This window comes from Symsagittifera roscoffensis, chromosome 1 (genome assembly GCF_963678635.1).
Source record: "Symsagittifera roscoffensis chromosome 1, txSymRosc1.1, whole genome shotgun sequence".
NCBI lineage: Eukaryota > Metazoa > Xenacoelomorpha > Acoela > Convolutidae > Symsagittifera > Symsagittifera roscoffensis.
The window spans coordinates 100,845,362-100,869,320 of NC_087062.1; positions in this window are offsets into that span (position 1 = coordinate 100,845,362).

The window sequence follows — 23,959 nt, forward strand, 5'->3', positions numbered from 1 at the left end:
ACGGTGAAAAATACCGTCCCCAAGATATATCACCCATCAATATTTTTAGCTTTGTAACACTCAAAAATGAAATTCTTGATTTTCTAGGATGGCCCTACTACATCTTAGAAAAATTGACTATTTTATACGCAATGTTTAACTTTATTGGATTTCTTTTTTCACTCTTAAAAGGAATCTACAACACATGTGCTATACACACGCAAGTAAACAGACAAGCAAGTGTAGCACGCATACTATTTGCAGGATTTTTTGGAATTTTTTCTACATCAATAAACAAAATTCTTTTAGACGCACAAATAAAAGAATATAACACAAAAATAGCAACCAGACAGAACACATACGACGAAGAACATAACAATGTAGACACAACGCCAACAGCACCACAGTTACCACCCCTACCACATAACCATCCATTATCCCTAGTCCCACGTAATTTTCGAAATTTAGCCATAACACATAATCAAAATTTTCGACCAACCATATCACAAAGTCCCATCCAACATATAATGACACACCAATCACACGATGATAATACTTATGAACAAATTATAGAACAACCCCATACCACCGCTTTTCAGTCTCAAAATAATAATTTTTTTAGCCCACGATGAGCCGACAACTTGGATCCCTACACCGTTCAAATTCCCACCCAACCAACCTCACTACTCCCATTACAATAATACCACTTTTTGCTTTCCCGCCACCCGATTTCCCAACCAGTAATGTAACATCAGGCATGAATTCCGATACTAATTCACACATCTCAGTTTTATACTCCACCTCACAACTCAATAACCCGAATATTGAAACCCCCGATGAATTTGCCGACTCTGAACCATCTCCATCCAATAATTTTCACACCAATTCTTCAAATTTTTCCCAACCCCCTTTTCAACCCATACTACCAAATAACCCTGACCCAATCAATTCTACACCCTATTATGCTTCCCAAGTCACTCCAACCTACTCCTCACTTCATTCAGACCAATCATCTCATTCTCCAGATACCCCCCGAATCTCCCCAGAACTAGATAATTTTATTACCCTACAACAACAACCCTACCACCTTGACACCCCCACCATAAACCAAATTTCATCCACAATAGATTCATCCAACCCTCCTACCCCTACACCCTCTTCATTTTATACCGAATCATTAGCACCATCATCCACATCTACTGAATCTTCACTCAGCACTAATAGAGCTTACCGCACTTTTAAAAGAAAGTTCCCCAACCATCCTTTCCCAGCAAAACCAGGAACAGCCCGTGAATATATAAATCACCCAAATCACACTAACACAAAAGAATTTTTAGCTATCACCTTACCCTCATTTCCACAATACACCTTAAACACCCCTCACGACACTAACGAAACAAGTAACTTTGTAGACGAACACGTTTTAATGCCTACACTCCATTGGACATCATATTATCATTTTACTAATCCCCTTTGCTTACCTTTATCTAACACTCACATCGATATAGAACGAAAGAAGGACATACTATATCGACTCACTACACCACTAACACCTAGACAATTTACTTACATTGGATATAAAAAATCACTAAAAACACACACTGCACCCGAGCTAATGAATATACACTAGAATATTACGATCATAACATCATCAGAACTAACCAAGATCAATTCTTAGACGACGATCGCTTCGCTAACCCACAAATCACCGAGAAATTTTTGATTAAAACACCATATGTATTTACACTAAATATCTTCGATCGCAAGTTTGACCACATTATTTCAGAAGCACTAACAGACACACAAGCCTACGAAAGTTTTAAAGAACGCTTCCAAATGTTTTCACTAACCTTTCATTTCCTTGCACCACATGAAAGAGATTTGCACTGCTCACACGATATTATGTTGCGCACTAAACAAACACACACATATACATATTATCGTTTCATCCAAAATCACTTTGACCTACACACCCCCTCCAGACAACCACACCATCGTTTTCAATTCATCAATTCCAAATACACCTCACCATTCTTTCTTAACTTCACATATTGCATAAAAGATACTAACCTTCACGGTATTCTTCGCAATTATGATCCCATAACCCAAATGTATATCTTCTGCCCCATCACCAAGACCCTCAACGCCGAAGAATCCCGACCCTTCCTTATCCCACACGAGTTTGTACAACCTATAGAAATCCCCATTTTAGAATTCATCCACAACACTAAATTCAATCATAAATTATATAATCTAATCCAAAACACACCTTATGAGTTTGCAGTTGGCACTGAAGAACTAACCACCATTAAAGCACTTCAATTGCTTTGGCCACTGCTTCAAACTAAAAATATCATCCGCATCTTAGCTAAATTACTAACAACTTCAGATCTCATCCACGACATCTTCCCCCACGGTTTCTTCCCCGACGACTAACAGGTAAGTATGAATTATACATATTACTAACTAATTAAAATATTAGAAACTCACCATTCTTTATTCATGTCTTCTTTAGAATTTTAGCCTTCATCCAACGATCATCTGAAAAATTCACAAAAGAAAATAAAAATTGAAAACTTCTTCAAACTGTTTAAAACCCTATTAAATTTTTGCACCAACAATTAAATAAATATAATACCAATGCAGTAATTTAATTTATAAATTTTTCCCCCACAAGCAGTAAATCTAATAATGATGAAAATTTGTAACTTAATTTTCCCCAACAACTAGCAGTAAATTTGCATTTCTATGTAATAAATTGATAAAACAAAAAAGCAGTACTAACCTTTTGATATTTCCATTCATTCGCACAGAAATTCTATCCACACTCGCACAGCTCGCCCACGAAGAATTGTTTAAAATAATGAATTTCAGTTTCAAGCTTTCACACTCAACAACTCTAACACAAGATAACAAGTTTCAAACTTTCCTTTAACCCGGTTGGAAAGGAATTATATACTAAACAAAACTAACCAATGCAGCTTAGTAAACACCACAACACATAGCATAACAGCATGACTAAGAAAAGGAAACCAACGGTACCCAAACCGGATCAACCCAGTTTAAAACTGGATAATTTATTCTTTTGAAGACTATTATAAAGTCTAAGAAAGAAATAATTCGAAACAAAAAAGTCGAAAGACAAACCCATACCACAAACAATTCGATTTTTGAAAAAACGACACAACCAACAAAACATAAGAAAAACCACAACCTCACAAAAACCGCATGCAATCATACTCCCACTCCTGGCCTAACCCACCAGGAAGGACGTCCTGAGCATGCTCTATAGCCGGCCTAACCCACCGCGCTACATCCACGCTTTGTGACCACACTCCTATTTTTAATAAGAGCTACTCAAGGGTGAGTAGCTCTTCAAAATAACTGAACTAAAACAAAAAGCTTTTGTGAAAACAACTAACTAAAATCATAATAAAAAAATATTAAACTAATAAAAGTTTTATAAAATGTAAATTACATTATGCAATACATAGATCAGAATACAACACCAAGGACGAACATCCAAAGACAAAACGATCCCACTACACTCGAGAAAGAATGGCCAACTACAATCAATATGCCGCTCACAATCACAACTCAAAGGATTTAGAGTACGACTTGACTTCGCAGAAAAGGACTTCATTGAACTAGACCAATGACCACCTCGATGTTCAAGTATACGTACAGATCCGAGTAACCAGGCATCCCCTCCACGCACAATCTCCACGCCATTCCTAGACAAGGCATAAAATACAATTTAAACGACAATAAAAACGCATTTTGTCAATTGTATTTGGAGTTAATAAGGAGAAAAGGCGGAAAAGTTTTATTGAAGTTCTAAATCAGTTTTTTCTCGTTTTCTTTCGAGTACTCACCGAGTTTTGGACTAAAGCGTTGAATACCCAAGGCTTTTTTGTTTTATTCAGTTCTTTTGTTCAGCTCTGTGTTTGACGAACAGAGCCATACTATTTTTAAACCTGAACGCTTAAAAATGATTACAAACAAAGAAAAATCGTAAATTAGTAAAGTTTCAAGTTTTTCCAGACTCCGCACATCCAGCAAACCTTGAACAACACCAAAGTCACCTCCAACTAGACGATAAATTTCCTTATCATGGTGCACATTGAAGTTTAACTTATGGCATACATGATAACAACTGGATACATAACATTTGAATAAATAACCCATCAAACTGTAAAGCAGACACAAACAATTCAGAATGTTTTTCGATTGGAAAGTACAAAAACACGAGATTTAAAAGATGATACTATACTAATTCAAGGAATTCGCTCATTTTATAAAAGTTACACGACCACAGGCAACCATAGTTTGGTTCCCTGAAGACACTGTACTACATTTCAAGTCGCTAAAACTCACACAAGAATGATAAAACTTCAGAAAAAATGTTTATAGAATCTATAGTTTTTGATAAAATAAATCCTGATTGAACAAGATCAAACCCAAATCAATATAAGAATCTACACATTATCAAATTTACCGTGAAACTAAAGCATGCAAATACTCAAAACCACTTTTTCAATCCCAAAATTTAAAAGTCCTTGTCAAATACGAAAAAGTTTTCAAAATGAAAACAGGTAAACTAATCCTTGATTTGGCCGATACAATTCAAAAAAGAAAAGACGAAAAGTCTTACTTCCCGGTAAAACTTTAAAAAACCAATGGAAACAGGAAACCAGGATTGTAATAGACTAGAAGAATTTTTACTGAAGAATATCACATATTTTGGCGCAATTCACTATGAAACTTACCTCGATATGAAACTAGACTACACATTTAGCTTAATTTGTCAATAAATGTCACTTTCAGCGCTCGGAACAATACATGATTTATGTGAACTAGAGCGAACACAAATCTTAAAATCTCTCACTTCAGCAGTACTCAAAATAAATTATGCAGAAAATCTCTTATCAGCCAACCGCTCTAATTTCAATGATTATGTTACTACACTTGCACTAAACAATTTTCACAACCCTTTGTATTTGAAGATGAAGGATGCTACTAAGTACATTTTGTGAACACCTTATCATGCGGCATATATTATGGGATAACGTTGTCCCATGTGGATCTGAAAAAATCAAACGAAGATAAATATTATCTTCCTACTTCATACTATCTTCATACTCCTTCTTGTTTCAACATACATACGCGCAATCGCTCGCAACCCCTTTACAGACTTACAATATATAAACATATACTCCAAATCACATTTAAAATAACACAGTCGAACACAGCAATTTCGCGAACTTCTCTTTAAAATGGACACAACCCAAAGGCAATCAATTGATCAAAACCTCCTCAAATTTGCTGAAACATCAAGATTTTCAGACATCTAACGAAAAGACTACAGTGACTATTTCAAGGTATTAAAAATGATTTGTACATAAATTAAGAATAATATCGCCCACAACATATTCTTCAAATAATGTTTACAGTTTTTTGAATATCAAAAAGGAATTCTTAGCATTTCTAGGATGGCCCTATTGAATCTTAGAAGCATTGATTAATTTATATATAAAATTCAACTTTATGGGATTTCTTTTCTAACATTTTAATGGACCCTATAACACATGCGCAATACACACAGAAGTCAATAGACAAGCTAGCGTAGCAAAAAATTCTGTCGCAGGTTTTTTTTTGGAATTTTTTCCACTACTAACAAAAATTAGCGAAAATAATAAAAAACTATCTAGCAAATCAAACGCATAGGATACTCCAAAAAACATCACAAAAAAGCGAAAACAAATTGATAATCTTGCGAATTAAAAAGAGATCGGCTAATTGTACATATTGTTCGGTATGCCGAAGAACTGTAAAGTTTTTCAACGACTAAAGATTTAGCAGTGTAAAAAATATTGAACAACAGTTTGGTATCTGTAGCCTCAAAACCTGTGAATTTTGAACGGGATAAGCCCACAATTGTCGGAGCAATGATACTAGATTTGGCAATTTGTTACATGTTCCAGTTCCATTAAACATAATCAAGAACAATTTCGACGCAACTCTTATATACTCGGACACTGATTTGTTCTAGCATGAAATCCACAGCAAACACCTCTACAAGTAAATCAAGAAACACATGAACTGCGAAAGCTTTTTGATTTTTCAAATCCACCAGCCACGCACCCCCTCTAAAACAATGAGAATTTGCGGGTTACCCTAAAATTCAGAGAAGAGTTTGCTGGAGATATCATAAAGGAGTACGTGGGACTATAGCCTAAACTTTACAGCATTACAGCTTTATTTCTTCCAGTAAGCTTCGTTTTTTTAAGTTTCCAATTACCTTTTTAGAAACGGGCAATAAAGACAAGTCATAAGATTATGTAGGGGTGAGGGACGTATTTATGTGGAAAACGAAAAAAAATGTTGAAAATTTGAACTAAATCGGTTGTCCTTTTTGTGTAGAAACTAATAAAAGAAGCGCCAAGGTTGTCTCCACATATAAAAAACGGGTTCTAACCCGTAATCAATAGAAACAATAATCCACAATATAACGCGCGCGGTTAAATTTGAACTGTCAAAATCAAGGAAAAACATGACCCATTCAAATTTTAACTCCATTCTTTTTTCTTAGAGTGCTCGAAAAAAGACCAATTTTAACCCCCTTAAAACCCCGGTAAAAAGTGGTCGATGCAACGGCACACCGAAGAAAGGGGTCATTTTTTAGCCACTTTAACACTACTACTAACAAGGAGACACAAAATAAAGTAAGCTGGTCAAAAAGACTACGAGCACCTGCACTGGCGGTTAGGTTCGTCTTTCGCATCACTATAGTTCCGGTGTTCGAAATTGTTGCGACTAATCTATCAAAAGCAGAGCATTAGGAGGCCAAATTCTGCACCGGATAGGGGCAAATCTGTTCCTGATTTCCAGAGACAAGTCTTAAAACTTGTTCAAAAACTTTCCGAACGATCAACGGAAATGGAAGAACAAAAAAACCAAGGTAGAATCCTTGACTTTGTAATGAGCTGATAAGAGAAAGGCAGTCAAGATTTTAGCCGACAAAGAAAAAACAAAGTAAACTACTAGGCGCGAAGATGTAGTTATATACTTAGTTGCCCCGGATATGTTGCTTGGGCAGAGCAATAACAAAGAGCGCAACTTCCAGGAAAACGCCAAGGAACATGAAGGAGATAAAAAAATAGGAGAGCGATTGAGCATCCGAGAAATGATAAAGAACGCAACTTCCAGGATAACGCCAAGGAACTTGAAGGAGATAAAAAAATAGAAGAGCGATTGAGCATCCGAGAAATGATACAGAACGCAACTTCCAGGAAAACGCCAAGGAACTTGAAGGAGATAAAAAAATAGGAGAGCGATTGAGCATCCGAGAAATGATAAAGAACGCAACTTCCAGGATAACGCCAAGGAACTTGAAGGAGATAAAAAAATAGAAGAGCGATTGAGCATCCGAGAAATGATACAGAACGCAACTTCCAGGAAAACGCCAAGGAACATTAAGGAGATAAAAAAACAGGAGAGCGATTGAGCATCCGAGAAATGATACAGAACGCAACTTCCAGGATAACGCCAAGGAACTTGAAGGAGATAAAAAAATAGGAGAGCGATTGAGCATCCGAGAAATGATAAAGAACGCAACTTCCAGGATAACGCCAAGGAACTTGAAGGAGATAAAAAAATAGAAGAGCGATTGAGCATCCGAGAAATGATACAGAACGCAACTTCCAGGAAAACGCCAAGGAACATGAAGGAGATAAAAAAAACAGGAGAGCGATTGAGCATCCGAGAAATGATACAGAACGAACTTCCAGGAAAACGCCAAGGAACATGAAGGAGATAGAGCAAAATAGGAGAGCAATTGAGCATCCGAGAAATGATAAAGAACGCAACTTCCAGGATAACGCCAAGGAACTTGAAGGAGACAGAAAAACAGGAGAGCGATTGAGCATCCGAGAAATGATAAAGAACGCAACTTCCAGGAAAACGCCAAGGAACATGAAGGAGATAGAGCAAAACAGGAGAGCGATTGATCATCCGAGAAATGATAAAGAACGCAACTTCCAGGATAACGCCAAGGAACTTGAAGGAGATAAAAAAACAGGAAAGCGATTGAGCATCCGAGAAATGATACAGAACGCAACTTTCAGGAAAACGCCAAGGAACGGTGGCGACCATGTGTGGAGGCGAACACAGTCTACTGCATAGACCACAATTCCTCCTCTCCTTCTCAGTTGTCCTTCTACACCTGTCACTGTCTGCCACAATTCCAAGGCACTCGACACACACCCCACTTGGGCTCCCTTCGGGGCTGAGCTAACTAAAGCAATCGGCTAATTGGCCGGCCGAGATTGATTTCCTTCAGTAAATCATCACACATATCATGCTTTTAGAGTTTGACGTCGGGTCGCAATTCTCAACTCCACAGCAGGGCCCTTTGGAGCGAAGGGGAGGGGGGAGGGTGTTGCTTTTTCAAAAATTTAGCTGGAGTTTCAGAAAGGATGCAATGTTGAAACTGAGCTGCAATTTGTGAGCAACCTGAATTGTACGCAGCTGTATTATTAGCACTGCCAAATAGAGGGGGTAGAGAGGGGGGGGGGGGGAGGGGTGGGCAGATGTTCGCATGGTCAAAAATATATTAGGAAGACGTTTTCAACTTGATCAACTTTCTGTAAAGCTAGAGTGGGGCTCTTTACTAATATGCATGCTAATAGGATAGGCAAACTGCAAACAAAGTGATTTTTTTTTTCAAAACTCAAATCATAATGGAATGAGAAAAGTTGCTTTAATTGCATACAAGGAACTCAGTGTGAATCGGAAGTGAACTTCTGTGCTAGAAATGAGTCGATTTGTGGCGACCAGGGAACATGCGTCATGCTCGATGAAGTTTCAAACGAGACCAATTATTCCCACTCATGTGTCTGTGACCAAGGTCTAATCATGCAAACATTTAAACTGCGAGCCCTTAGTCGGGAAACCAGCGCCAGTTCTCAGTTTGGCCTGCTCTAGTTCTCAATTTTCAACTATTCAGGTCAAAAAACTTTGGGTTGTTCCGCAACTCAAAAAACCATTTTTTCAAGAGTTTTCGGTCAGTTTCGCAAGTTTTCTTTAAAAATTTATTTGTGTTTGAAAGTCAAAAATTGTCCTTTTTACCCCATAAAGTGTCAAATTTTGTTTTAAAAACTAGTTTAAAACGTTATGCGCAGTCTTTTGCATATGAAACTTAAAACTTCTTGAATTTTATAAGAGACTAATTTGATGTACTGTGTGGGTAATTTTCAAACCAAACCCAATTTCCCTTGGTTGATGGAAAATAAAAAAAAACTTTTTTCGAAATTGGAATAAATTTACTTAAAAACGCAGGGTATATCTACCAAGTGCTGAAACAGTGCATAAAATACAATTTAAACGACAATAAAAACGCATTTTGTCAATTGTATTTGGAGTTAATGAAAAATCGTAAATTAGTAAAGTTTCAAGTTTTTCCAGACTCCGCACATCCAGCAAAACTTGAACAACACCAAAGTCACCTCCAACTAGACGATAAATTTCCTTATCATGGTGCACATGGAAGTTTATCTTATGGCATACATGATAACAACTGGATACATCACATTTGAATAAATAACCCATCAAACTGTAAAGCAGACACAAACAATTCAGGATACTATGAAAAAATGTTTTTCGATTGGAAAGTACAAATAACACGAGATTTAAAAGATGATACTATACTAATTCAAGGAACTCGCTCATTTTATAAAAATTACACGACCACAGGCAACCATAGTTTGGTTCCCTGAAGACACTGTACCACATTTCAAGTCGCTAAAACTCACACAAGAATGATAAAACTTCAGAAAAAATGTTTATAGAATCTATAGTTTTTGATAAAATAAATCCTGATTGAACAAGATCAAACCCAAATCAATATAAGAATCTACACATTATCAAATTTACCGTGAAACTAAAGCATGCAAATACTCAAAACCACTTTTTCAATCCCAAAATTTAAAAGTCCTTGTCAAATACGAAAAAGTTTTCAAAATGAAAACAGGCAAACTAATCCTTGATTTGGCCGATACAATTCAAAAAGAAAAGACGAAAAGTCTTACTTCCCGGTTAAATTTTAAAAAACCAATGGAAACAGGAAACCAGGATTGTAATAGACTAGAAGAATTTTTACTGAAGAATATCACATATTTTGGCGCAATTCACTATGAAACTTACCTCGATATGAAACTAAACTACACATTTAGCTTAATTTGTCAATAAATGTCACTTTCAGAGCTCGGAACAATACATGATTTATGTGAACTGGAGCGAACACAAATCTTAAAATCTCTCACTTCAGCAGTACTCAAAATAAATTATGCAGAAAATCTCTTATCAGCCAACCGCTCTAATTTCATTGATTATGTTACTACACTTGCACTAAACAATTTTCACAACCCTTTGTATTTGAAGATGAAGGATGCTACCAACGCTTACTTATATATTACAAAACAAGTACATTTTGTGAACACCTTATCATGCGGCATATATTATGGGATAACGTTGTCCCATGTGGATCTGAAAAAATCAAACGAAGATAAATATTATCTTCCTACTTCATACTATCTTCATACTCCTTCTTGTTTCAACATACATACGCGCAATCGCTCGCAACCCATTTACAGACCTACAATATATAAACATATACTCCAAATCACATTTAAAATAACACAGTCGAACACAGCAATTTCGCGAATTTCTCTTTAAAATGGACACAACCCAAAGGCAATCAATTGATCAAAACCTCCTCAAATTTGCTGAAACATCAAGATTTTCAGACATCTAACGAAAAGACTACAGTGACTATTTCAAGGTATTAAAAATGATTTGTACATAAATGAAGAATAATATCGCCCACAACATATTCTTCAAATAATGTTTTCAGTTTTTTGAATATCAAAAAGGAATTCTTAGCATTTCTAGGATGGCCCTATTGAATCTTAGAAGCATTGATTAATTTATATATAAAGTTCAACTTTATGGGATTTCTTTTCTAACATTTTAATGGACCCTATAACACATGCGCTATACACACAGAAGTCAATAGACAAGCTAGCGTAGCAAAAAATTCTGTCGCAGGTTTTTTTTTGGAATTTTTTCCACTACTAACAAAAATTAGCGAATAAAATAAAAAACTATCTAGCAAATCAAACGCATAGGATACTCCAAAAAACATCACAAAAAAGCGAAAACAAATTGATAACCTTGCGAATTAAAAAGAGATCGGCTAGTTGTAGATATTGTTCGGTATGCCGAAGAACTGTAAAGTTTTTCAACGACAAAAGATTTAGCAGTGTAAAAAATATTGAACAACAGTTTGGTATCTGTAGCCTCAAAACCTGTGAATTTTGAACGGGATAAGCCCACAATTGTCGGAGCAATGATACTAGATTTGGCAATTTGTTAAATGTTTCAGTTCCATTAAACATAATCAAGAACAATTTCGACGCAACTCTTATATACTCGGACACTGATTTGTTCTAGCATGAAATCCACAGCAAACACCTCTACAAGTAAATCAAGAAACACATGAACTGCGAAAGCTTTTTGATTTTTCAAATCTACCAGCCACGCACCCCCTCTAAAACAATGAGAATTTGCGGGTTACCCTAAAATTCAGTGAAGAGTTTGCTGGAGATATCATAAAGGAGTACGTGGGACTATAGCCTAAACTTTACAGCATTACAGCTTTATTTCTTCCAGTAGGCTTCGTTTTTTTAAGTTTCCAAGTACCTTTTTAGAAACGGGCAATAAAGACAAGTCATAAGATTATGTAGGGGTGAGGGACGTATTTATGTGGAAAACGGAAAAAACTGTTGAAAATTTGAACTATATCGGTTGTCATTTTTGTGTAGAAACTAATAAAAGAAGCGCCAAGGTTGTTTCCTCATATAAAAAACGGGTTCTAACCCGTAATCAATAGAAACAATAGTCCACAATATAACGTGCGCGGTTAAATTTGAACTGTCAAAATCAAGGAAAAACATGACCCATTCAAATTTAACTCCATTCTTTTTTCTTAGAGTGCTCGAAAAAAGACCAATTTTAACCCCCTTAAAACCCCGTTAAAAAGTGGTCGATGCAAGGGCACACCGAAGAAAGGGGTCATTTTTTAGCCACTTTAACACTACTACTAACAAGGAAACACAAAATAAAGTAAGCTGGTCAAAAAGATTACGAGCACCTGCACTGGCGGTTAGGTTCGTCTTTCGCATCACTATAGTTCCGGTGTTCGAAACTGTTGCGACTAATCTATCAAAAGCAGAGCATTAGGAGGCCAAATTGTGCACTGGATAGGGGCAAATCTGTTCCTGATTTCCAGAGACAAGTCTTTAAACTTGTTCAAAAACTTTCCGAACGATCAACGGAAATGGAAGAACAAAAAAACCAAGGTAGAATCCTTGACTTTGTAATGAGCTGATAAGAGAAAGGCAGTCAAGGTTTTAGCCGACAAAGAAAAAACAAAGTAAACTACTAGGCGCGAAGATGTAGTTATATACTTAGTTGCCCCGGATATGTTGCTTGGGCAGAGCAATAACAAAGAGCGCAACTTCCAGGAAAACGCCAAGGAACATGAAGGAGATAAAAAAAAACAGGAGAGCGATTGAGCATCCGAGAAATGATACAGAACGCAACTTCCAGGAAAACGCCAAGGAACATGAAGGAGATAGAGCAAAATAGGAGAGCAATTGAGCATCCGAGAAATGATAAAGAACGCAACTTCCAGGATAACGCCAAGGAACTTGAAGGAGAGAAAAAAACAGGAGAGCGATTGAGCATCCGAGAAATGATAAAGAACGCAACTTCCAGGAAAACGCCAAGGAACATGAAGGAGATAGAGCAAAACAGGAGAGCGATTGATCATCCGAGAAATGATAAAGAACGCAACTTCCAGGATAACGCCAAGGAACTTGAAGGAGATAAAAAAACAGGAAAGCGATTGAGCATCCGAGAAATGATACAGAACGCAACTTCCAGGAAAACGCCAAGGAACATGAAGGAGATAGAGCAAAATAGGAGAGCGATTGAGCATCCGAGAAATGATAAAGAACGCAACTTCCAGGAAAACGCCAAGGAACTTGAAGGAGATAAAAAAAACAGTAGAGTGATTGAGCATCCGAGAAATGATAAAGAACGCAACTTCCAGGAAAACGCCAAGGAACATGAAGGAGATAGAGCAAAACAGGAGAGCGATTGAGCATCCGAGAAATGATAAAGAACGCAACTTCCAGGAAAACGCCAAGGAACATGAAGGAGATAGAGCAAAACAGGAGAGCGATTGAGCATCCGAGAAATGATAAAGAACGCAACTTCCAGGATAACGCCAAGGAACTTGAAGGAGATAAAAAACAGGAGAGCGATTGAGCATCCGAGAACTGATAAAGAACGCAACTTCAAGGAAAACGCCAAGGAACATGAAAGAGATAGAGCAAAACAGGAGAGCGATTGAGCATCCGAGAAATGATAATCAACGCAACTTCCAGGATAACGCCAAGGAACTTGAAGGAGATAAAAAAACAGGAAAGCGATTGAGCATCCGAGAAATGATACAGAACGCAACTTCCAGGAAAACGCCAAGGAACATGAAGGAGATAGAGCAAAATAGGAGAGCGATTGAGCATCCGAGAAATGATAAAGAACGCAACTTCCAGGAAAACGCCAAGGAACTTGAAGGAGATAAAAAAAACAGTAGAGTGATTGAGCATCCGAGAAATGATAAAGAACGCAACTTCCAGGAAAACGCCAAGGAACATGAAGGAGATAGAGCAAAACAGGAGAGCGATTGAGCATCCGAGAAATGATAAAGAACGCAACTTCCAGGAAAACGCCAAGGAACATGAAGGAGATAGAGCAAAACAGGAGAGCGATTGAGCATCCGAGAAATGATAAAGAACGCAACTTCCAGGATAACGCCAAGGAACTTGAAGGAGATAAAAAACAGGAGAGCGATTGAGCATCCGAGAACTGATAAAGAACGCAACTTCAAGGAAAACGCCAAGGAACATGAAAGAGATAGAGCAAAACAGGAGAGCGATTGAGCATCCGAGAAATGATAATCAACGCAACTTCCAGGATAACGCCAAGGAACTTGAAGGTGATAAAAAACAGGAGAGCGATTGAGCATCCGAGAAATGATAAAGAACGCAACTTCCAGGAAAACGCCAAGGAACATGAAGGAGATAGAGCAAAACAGGAGAGCGATTGAGCATCCGAGAAATGATAAAGAACGCAACTTCCAGGATAACGCCAAGGAATTTGAGGGAGATAAAAAAAATAGGAGAAGAATGAGAATCCGAGAAATGACAAAGAACTCAACTTCTAGGAGAACGCCAAGGCATTTGAAGAAGGCAAAGAAAAACAGGAGAAAGAATGAGAATCCGTGAAAGGACAAAGAACACAACTTCCGGGAGAACGCCAAGGATCATGAAGTATATAAAGAAAAACAGGAGAAAGAATGAGAATCCGTTAAATAACAAAGAACTCGAATTTCAAAAAAACGACAAGGATACAACAAAAATAAGAGAAAGAATGAGAATCTGTTAAATAAAAAACAACTGAATTTCCAGGAGAATGCCAATGAACATGAGGGAGATATAGAAAAACAGGATAGCGAATGAGAATCCGGACAATGACATAGAACGCAAATTACAGGAGAACGCATAGGAACAGGAAGAAGATAAAGAAAAACAGGAGAAAGTTTGAGAATCCGAGAAATGACAAAAAACACAACTTCCAGGAGAACGTAAGGAACATGAAGGAGATAAAAAAACAGAGGAAAGATTGAGAATCCGAGAAATGACAAAGAACTCAACTTCCAGTAGAACGCCAAGGAACCTGAAGGAGATAAGGAAAAACAGGAGAAAGAATGAGAATCCGATAAATAAAAAAGAACTCACCTTCCAGAAAAACCCCAAAGAACATAAAGGATACAACGAAACATAGGAGAAAGAATGAGAATCAGAAAAATAAAAAAGAACTCAACTTCCAGGAGAATGCCAATGAAGATGAGGAAGATAAAGAAAAACTGGAGAAAGAATGAGAATCCCAGAAATGACACAGAACGCAAATTCCAGGAAAACGCCGAGGAAATTGAAGGAGACAAAGGAAAACGGGAGAAAGATTGAGAATCCAAGAAATGACAAAGAATGCGACTCCCAGCAAAACGCCAAGGAACTTGAAGGAGATAGAGAAAAACAGGAGAAAGAATGAGAATCCGAAAAACTACATAGAACGCAACTTCCAGGAGAACGCTTAGGAACCTGAAGAAGATAAAGAAAATCAGGAGAAAGTTTGAGAATCCGAGAAATGACAAAAACGCAACTTCTAGGAGAACACAAGGAACATGAAGGTCATAAAAAACAGGAGATAGACAAAAAATCCGAGAAATAACCAAGAACGCAACTTCCAGGAGAACGCCAAGGAACCTGAAGAAGATAAAGAAAATCAGGAGAAATCTTGAGAATCTGAGAAATGACAAAAAACGCAACTTCTAGGAGAACGCCAAGGAACCCGAAGGAGACAAATAAAAACAGGAGACCGAATGAGACTATGAAAAATGACAAAAATTGCAACTTGCAGCAGAACGCCAAGGAACATGAAGGAGATAAAGAAACAGAAGAAAGATTGAGAATCCGAGAAATGACAAAGAACTCAACTTCCAGTAGAACGCCAAGGAACCTGAAGGAGATAAGGAAAAACAGGAGAGAGATTGAGAATCCGAGAAATGACAAAGAACTCAAAATCCAGGAAAACGCCAAGGAACTTGAAAGAGATAAAGGAAAACAGGAGAAAGAATGAGAATTCAAGAAATGACACAAAACGCAAGTTCCAGGAAAACGCAGAGGAACTCGAAAGAGATAAAGGAAAGCTGGAGAAAGATTGAGAATCCGAGAAATGACAAAGCATGCGACTTTCAGCAAAACGCCAAGGAACTTGAAGGAGATAGAGAAAAACAGGAGAAAGAATGTGAATCCGAAAAATGACATAGAACGCAACTTCCAGGAGAACGCTTAGGAACATGATGGAGATAAAGAAAAACAGGAGGTAGTTTGAGAATCCGAGAAATGACAAAAAACGCAACTTCTAGGAGAACGCAAGGAACATGAAGGACATGAAGAAAAACAGGCGATAGAAAAAAATCCTAGAAATAACCTAACGCAACTTCCAGCAAAACGCCAACGAATATGAAGGAGATAAAGAAAAACAGGAGAGCGAATGAGAATGCGGACAATAACATAGAACGCAAATTACAGGAGAACGCATAGGAACATGAAGGAGATAAAGAAAAACAGGAGAAAGTTTGAGAATCCGAAAAAATGACAAAGAACTCAACTTCCAGGAGAATGCCAATGAGGATGAGGAAGATACAGAAAAACTGGAGAAAAAATGAGAATCCAAGAAATGACACAGAAAGCCAGCTCCAGGAAAACGCCGAGGAATTTGAAGGAGACAAAGGAAAACTGGAGAAAGATTGAGAATCCGAGAAATGACAAAGAATGCGACTTCCAGCAAAACGCCAAGGAAATTGAAGGTGATAAAGAAAAACAGGAGAAAGAATGAGAATCCGTTAAATAACAAAGAACTCAACTTCTAGAAAAAACCCAAAGAACAGAAAGGATACAACGAAAAATAGGACAAAAAATGAGAATCAGAAAAAAAAGAACCCAACTTCCAGGAGAATGCCAATGAACATGTGGGAGATAAATAAAAACTGGAGAGCGACTGAAAATCCGAGAAAGGACAAAGAACGCAAATTCCAGGAAAACGCCAAGGAACATGAAGCACATAAAGAAAAACATGAGAGCGAATGAGAATCCGAGGAAGGACAAAGAACTGAACTTCCAGCAAAACGCCAAAGAACTTGACGGAGACAAATGAAAACTGGAGAAATATTGAGAATCTGAAAAATGACAAAGAATGCGACTTCCAGGAAAACGCGAGGAACATGAAGGAGATAAAAAACAGAAGAAAGATTGAGAATCCGAGAAATGACAAAGAACTCAACTTTCAGTAGAACGCCAAGGAACCTGAAGGAGATAAGGAAAAACAGGAGAAAGAATGAGAATCCGAGAAATGACAAAGAACGCAACTTCCAGGAGAACGCTTAGGAACATGATGGAGATAAAGAAAAACCGGAGGTAGTTTGAGAATCCGAGAAATGACAAAAAACGCAACTTCCAGGAGAACGCTTAGGAACCTGAAGAAGATAAAGAGAATCAGGAGAAAATTTGAGAATCCGAAAAATGACAAAAAACGCAACTTCTAGGAGAACACAAGGAACATGAAGGTCATAAAAAAACAGGAGATAGACAAAAAATCCGAGAAATAACCAAGAACGCAACTTCCAGGAAAACGCGAGGAACATGAAGGAGATAAAAAACAGAAGAAAGATTGAGAATCCGAGAAATGACAAAGAACGCAACTTCCAGGAGAACGCTTAGGAACATGATGGAGATAAAGAAAAACAGGAGGTAGTTTGAGAATCCGAGAAATGACAAAAAACGCAACTTCCAGGAAAACGCGAGGAACATGAAGGAGATAAAAAACAGAAGAAAGATTGAGAATCCGAGAAATGACAAAGAATACGACTCCCAGCAAAACGCTAAGGAACTTGAAGGAGATAGAGAAAAACAGGAGAAAGAATGAGAATCCGAAAAACGACATAGAACGCAACTTCCAGGAGAACGCTTAGGAACCTGAAGAAGATAAAGAAAATCAGGAGAAAATTTGAGAATCCGAAAAATGACAAAAAACGCAACTTCTAGGAGAACACAAGGAACATGAAGGTCATAAAAAAACAGGAGATAGACAAAAAATCCGAGACATAACCAAGAACGCAACTTCCAAGAAAACGCGAGGAACATGAAGGAGATAAAAAACAGAAGAAAGATTGAGAATCCGAGAAATGACAAAGAATGCGACTCCCAGCAAAACGCTAAGGAACTTGAAGGAGATAGAGAAAAACAGGAGAAAGAATGAGAATCCGAAAAACGACATAGAACGCAACTTCCAGGAGAACGCTTAGGAACCTGAAGAAGATAAAGAAAATCAGGAGAAAATTTGAGAATCCGAAAAATGACAAAAAACGCAACTTCTAGGAGAACACAAGGAACATGAAGGTCATAAAAAAACAGGAGATAGACAAAAAATCCGAGAAATAACCAAGAACGAAACTTCCAGGAGAACGCCAACGAATATGAAGGAGACAAATAAAAACAAGAGACCGAACGAGACTATGAAAAATGACAAAAATTGCAACTTTCAGTAGAACGCCAAGGAACTTGAAGGAGACAAAGGAAAACGGGAGAAAGATTGAGAATCCGAGAAATGACAAAGAATGCGACTCCCAGCAAAACGCTAAGGAACTTGAAGGAGATAGAGAAAAACAGGAGAAAGAATGAGAATCCGAAAAACGACATAGAACGCAACTTCCAGGAGAACGCTTAGGAACCTGAAGAAGATAAAGAAAATCAAGAGAAAATTTGAGAATCCGAAAAATGACAAAAAACGCAACTTCTAGGAGAACACAAGGAACATGAAGGTCATAAAAAAACAGGAGATAGACAAAAAATCCGAGAAATAACCAAGAACGAAACTTCCAGGAGAACGCCAACGAATATGAAGGAGACAAATAAAAACAAGAGACTGAACGAGACTATGAAAAATGACAAAAATTGCAACTTGCAGCAGAACGCCAAGGAACATGAAGGAGATAAAGAAACAGAAGAAAGATTGAGAATCCGAGAAATGACAAAGAACTCAACTTCCAGTAGAACGCCAAGGAACCTGAAGGAGATAAGGAAAAACAGGAGAGAGATTGAGAACCCGAGAAATGACAAAGAACGCAACTTCCAGGAGAACGCTTAGGAACATGATGGAGATAAAGAAAAACAGGAGGTAGTTTGAGAATCCGAGAAATGACAAAAAACGCAACTTCTAGGAGAACGCAAGGAACATGAAGGACATGAAGAAAAACAGGCGATAGAAAAAAATCCGAGAAACAACCAAAAACGCAACTTCCAGCAAAACGCCAACGAATATGAAGGAGATAAAGAAAAACAGGAGAGCGAATGAGAATGCGGACAATGACATAGAACGCAAATTACAGGAGAACGCATAGGAACATGAAGGAGATAAAGAAAAACAGGAGAAAGTTTGAGAATCCGAAAAATGACAAAGAACTCAACTTTCAGTAGAACGCCAAGGAACCTGATGGAGATAAGGAAAAACAGGAGAAAGAATGAGAATGCGATAAAAATAAAAAAGAACACAACTTCCAGGAGAATGCCAATGAGGATGAGGAAGATACAGAAAAACTGGAGAAAAAATGAGAATCCAAGAAATGACACAGAAAGCCAGCTCCAGGAAAACGCCGAAAATTTGAAGGAGACAAAGGAAAACTGGAGAAAGATTAAGAGTCCGAGAAATGACAAAGAATGCGACTTCCAGCAAAACGCCAAGGAAATTGAAGGAGACAAAGAAAAACAGGAGAAAGAATGAGAATCCGTTAAATAACAAAGAACTCAACTTCTAGAAAAAACCCAAAGAACAGAAAGGATACAACGAAAAATAGGACAAAAAATGAGAATCAGAAAAAAAAGAACCCAACTTCCAGGAGAATGCCAATGAACATGTGGGAGATAAATAAAAACTGGAGAGCGACTGGGAATCCGAGAAAGGACAAAGAACGCAAATTCCAGGAAAACGCCAAGGAACAAGAAGCAGATAAAGAAAAACAGGAGAGCGAATGAGAATCCGAGGAAGGACAAAGAACTGAACTTCCAGCAAAACGCCAAAGAACTTGACGGAGACAAATGAAAACTGGAGAAATATTGAGAATCTGAAAAATTACAAAGAATGCGACTTCCAGGAAAACGCGAGGAACATGAAGGAGATAAAAAACAGAAGAAAGATTGAGAATCCGAGAAATGACAAAGAACTCAACTTTCAGTAGAACGCCAAGGAACCTGATGGAGATAAGGAAAAACAGGAGAAAGAATGAGAATCCGATAAATAAAAAAGAACACAACTTCCAGGAGAATGCCAATGATGATGAGGAAGATAAAGAAAAACTGGAGAAAAAATGAGAATCCAAGAAATGACACAGAAAGCCAGCTCCAGGAAAACACCGAGGAATTTGAAGGAGACAAAGGAAAACTGGAGAAAGATTGAATATCCGAGAAATGACAAAGAATGCGACTTCCAGCAAAACGCCAAGGAAATTGAAGGTGATAAAGGAAAACAGGAGAAAGAATGAGAATCCGTTAAATAACAAAGAACTCAACTTCTAGAAAAAACCCAAAGAACAGAAAGGATACAACGAAAAATAGGACAAAAAAAGAGAATCAGAAAAAAAAGAACCCAACTTCCAGGAGAATGCCAATGAACATGTGGGAGACAAATAAAAACTGGAGAGCGACTGGGAATCCGAGAAAGGACAAAGAACGCAAATTCCAGGAAAACGCCAAGGAACATGAAGCAGATAAAGAAAAACAGGAGAGCGAATGAGAACCTGAGGAAGGACAAAGAACTGAACTTCCAGCAAAACGCCAAAGAACTTGACGGAGACAAATGAAAACTGGAGAAATATTGAGAATCTGAAAAATGACAAAGAATGCGACTTCCAGGAAAACGCGAGGAACATGAAGGAGATAAAAAACAGAAGAAATATTGAGAATCCGAGAAATGACAAAGAACTCAACTTTCAGTAGAACGCCTGGAACCTGATGGAGATAAGGAAAAACAGGAGAAAGAATGAGAATCCGATAAATAAAAAAGAACTCAACTTCCAGGAGAATGCCAATGAGGATGAGGAAGATAAAGAAAAACTGGAGAAAGATTGAGAATCCGAGAAATGACAAAGAATGCGACTTCCAGCAAAACGCCAAGGAAATTGAAGGAGATAAAGAATAACAGGAGAAAGAATGAGAATCCGTTAAAAAACAAAGAACTCAACTTCTAGAAAAAACCCAAAGAACAGAAAGGATACAACGAAAAATAGGAGAAAAAATGAGAATCAGAAAAAAAAGAACCCAACTTCCAGGAGAATGCCAATAAACATGTGGGAGATAAATAAAAACTGGAGAGCGACTGGGAATCCGAGAAAGGACAAAGAACGCAAATTCCAGGAAAACGCCAAGGAACATGAAGCACATAAAGAAAAACATGAGAGCGAATGAGAAACCGAGGAAGGACAAAGAACTGAACTTCCAGCAAAACGCCAAAGAACTTGACGGAGACAAATGAAAACTGGAGAAATATTGAGAATCTGAAAAATGACAAAGAATGCGACTTCCAGCAAAACGCCAAGGAACTTGAAGGAGGTAGAGAAAAACAGGAGAAAAAATAAGAATCCGAAAAGTGTTGAAATATATACCAAGTGCTGAAACAGTGCAAAAAATACAATTTAAACGACAATAAAAACGCATTTTGTCAATTGTATTTGGAGTTAATGAGGAGAAAAGGCGGAAAAGTTTTAATGAAGTTCTAAATCAATTTTTTCTCGTATTCTTTTGAGTACTCACCGAGTTTTGGACTAAAGCGTTAAAAACCCAAGGCTGTTTTTGTTTTATTCAGTTCGTTTGTTCAGCTCTGTGTTTGACGAACAGAGCCATACTATTTTTAAACCTGAACGTTTAAAAATGATTACAAACGAAGAAAAATCGTAAATTAGTAAAGTTTCAAGTTTTTCCAGACTCCGCACATCCAGCAAAACTTGAACAACACCAAAGTCACCTCCAACTAGACGATAAATTTCCTTATCATGGTGCACATGGAAGTTTATCTTATGGCATACATGATAACAACTGGATACATCACATTTGAATAAATAACCCATCAAACTGTAAAGCAGACACAAACAATTCAGGATACTATGAAAAAATGTTTTTCGATTGGAAAGTAGAAATAACACGAGATTTAAAAGATGATACTATACTAATTCAAGGAACTCGCTCATTTTATAAAAATTACACGACCACAGGCAACCATAGTTTGGTTCCCTGAAGACACTGTACCACATTTCAAGTCGCTAAAACTCACACAAGAATGATAAAACTTCAGAAAAAATGTTTATAGAATCTATAGTTTTTGATAAAATAAATCCTGATTGAACAAGATCAAACCCAAATCAATATAAGAATCTACACATTATCAAATTTACCGTGAAACTAAAGCATGCAAATACTCAAAACCACTTTTTCAATCCCAAAATTTAAAAGTCCTTGTCAAATACGAAAAAGTTTTCAAAATGAAAACAGGCAAACTAATCCTTGATTTGGCCGATACAATTCAAAAAAGAAAAGACGAAAAGTCTTACTTCCCGGTTAAATTTTAAAAAACCAATGGAAACAGGAAACCAGGATTGTAATAGACTAGAAGAATTTTTACTGAAGAATATCACATATTTTGGCGCAATTCACTATGAAACTTACCTCGATATGAAACTAAACTACACATTTAGCTTAATTTGTCAATAAATGTCACTTTCAGAGCTCGGAACAATACATGATTTATGTGAACTGGAGCGAACACAAATCTTAAAATCTCTCACTTCAGCAGTACTCAAAATAAATTATGCAGAAAATCTCTTATCAGGCAACCGCTCTAATTTCATTGATTATGTTACTACACTTGCACTAAACAATTCTCACAACCCTTTGTATTTGAAGATGAAGGATGCTACCAACGCTTAATTATATTTTACAAAACAAGTACATTTTGTGAACACCTTATCATGCGGCATATATTATGGGATAACGTTGTCCCATGTGGATCTGAAAAAATCAAACGAAGATAACTATTATCTTCCTACTTCATACTATCTTCATACTCCTTCTTGTTTCTTAATACATACGCGCAATCGCTCGCAACCCAACTACAGACCTACAATCTATAGACATATACTCCAAATCACATTTAAAATAACACAGTCGAACACAGCAATTTCGCGAACTTCTCTTTAAAATGGACACAACCCAAAGGCAATCAATTGATCAAAATCTCCTCAAATTTGCTGAAACATCAAGATTTTCAGACATCTAACGAAAAGACTACAGTGACTATTTCAAGGTATTAAAGATGATTTGTACATAAATGAAGAATAATATCGCCCACAACATATTCTTCAAATAATGTTTACAGTTTTTGAATATCAAAAAGGAATTCTTAGCATTTCTAGGATGGCCCTATTGAATCTTAGAAGCATTGATTATTTTATATTTAAGTTCAACTTTATGGGATTTCTTTTCTATCATTTTAATGGACCCTATAACACATGCGCAATACACACAGAAGTCAATAGACAAGCTAGCGTAGCAAAAAATTCTGTCGCAGGTTTTTTTGGAATTTTTTCCACTACTAACAAAAATTAGCGAATATAATAAAAAAACTATCTAGCAAACCAAACGCATAGGATACTCCAAAAAACATCACAAAAAAGCGAAAACAAATTGATAACCTTGCGAATTAAAAAGAGATCGGCTAGTTGTAGATATTGTTCGGTATGCCGAAGAACTGTAAAGTTTTTCAACGACAAAAGATTTAGCAGTGTAAAAAATATTGAACAACAGTTTGGTATCTGTAGCCTCAAAACCTGTGAATTTTGAACGGGATAAGCCCACAATTGTCGGAGCTAGATTTGGCAATTTGTTACATGTTCCAGTTCCATTAAACATAATCAAGAACAATTTCGACGCAACTCTTATATACTCGGACACTGATTTGTTCTAGCATGAAATCCACAGCAAACACCTCTACAAGTAAATCAAGAAACAGGTGAACTGCGAAAGCTTTTTGATTTTTCAAATCTACCAGCCACGCACCCCCTCTAAAACAATGAGAATTTGCGGGTTACCCTAAAATTCAGAGAAGAGTTTGCTGGAGATATCATGAAGGAGTACGTGGGACTATAGCCTAAACTTTACAGCATTACAGCTTTATTTCTTCCAGTAAG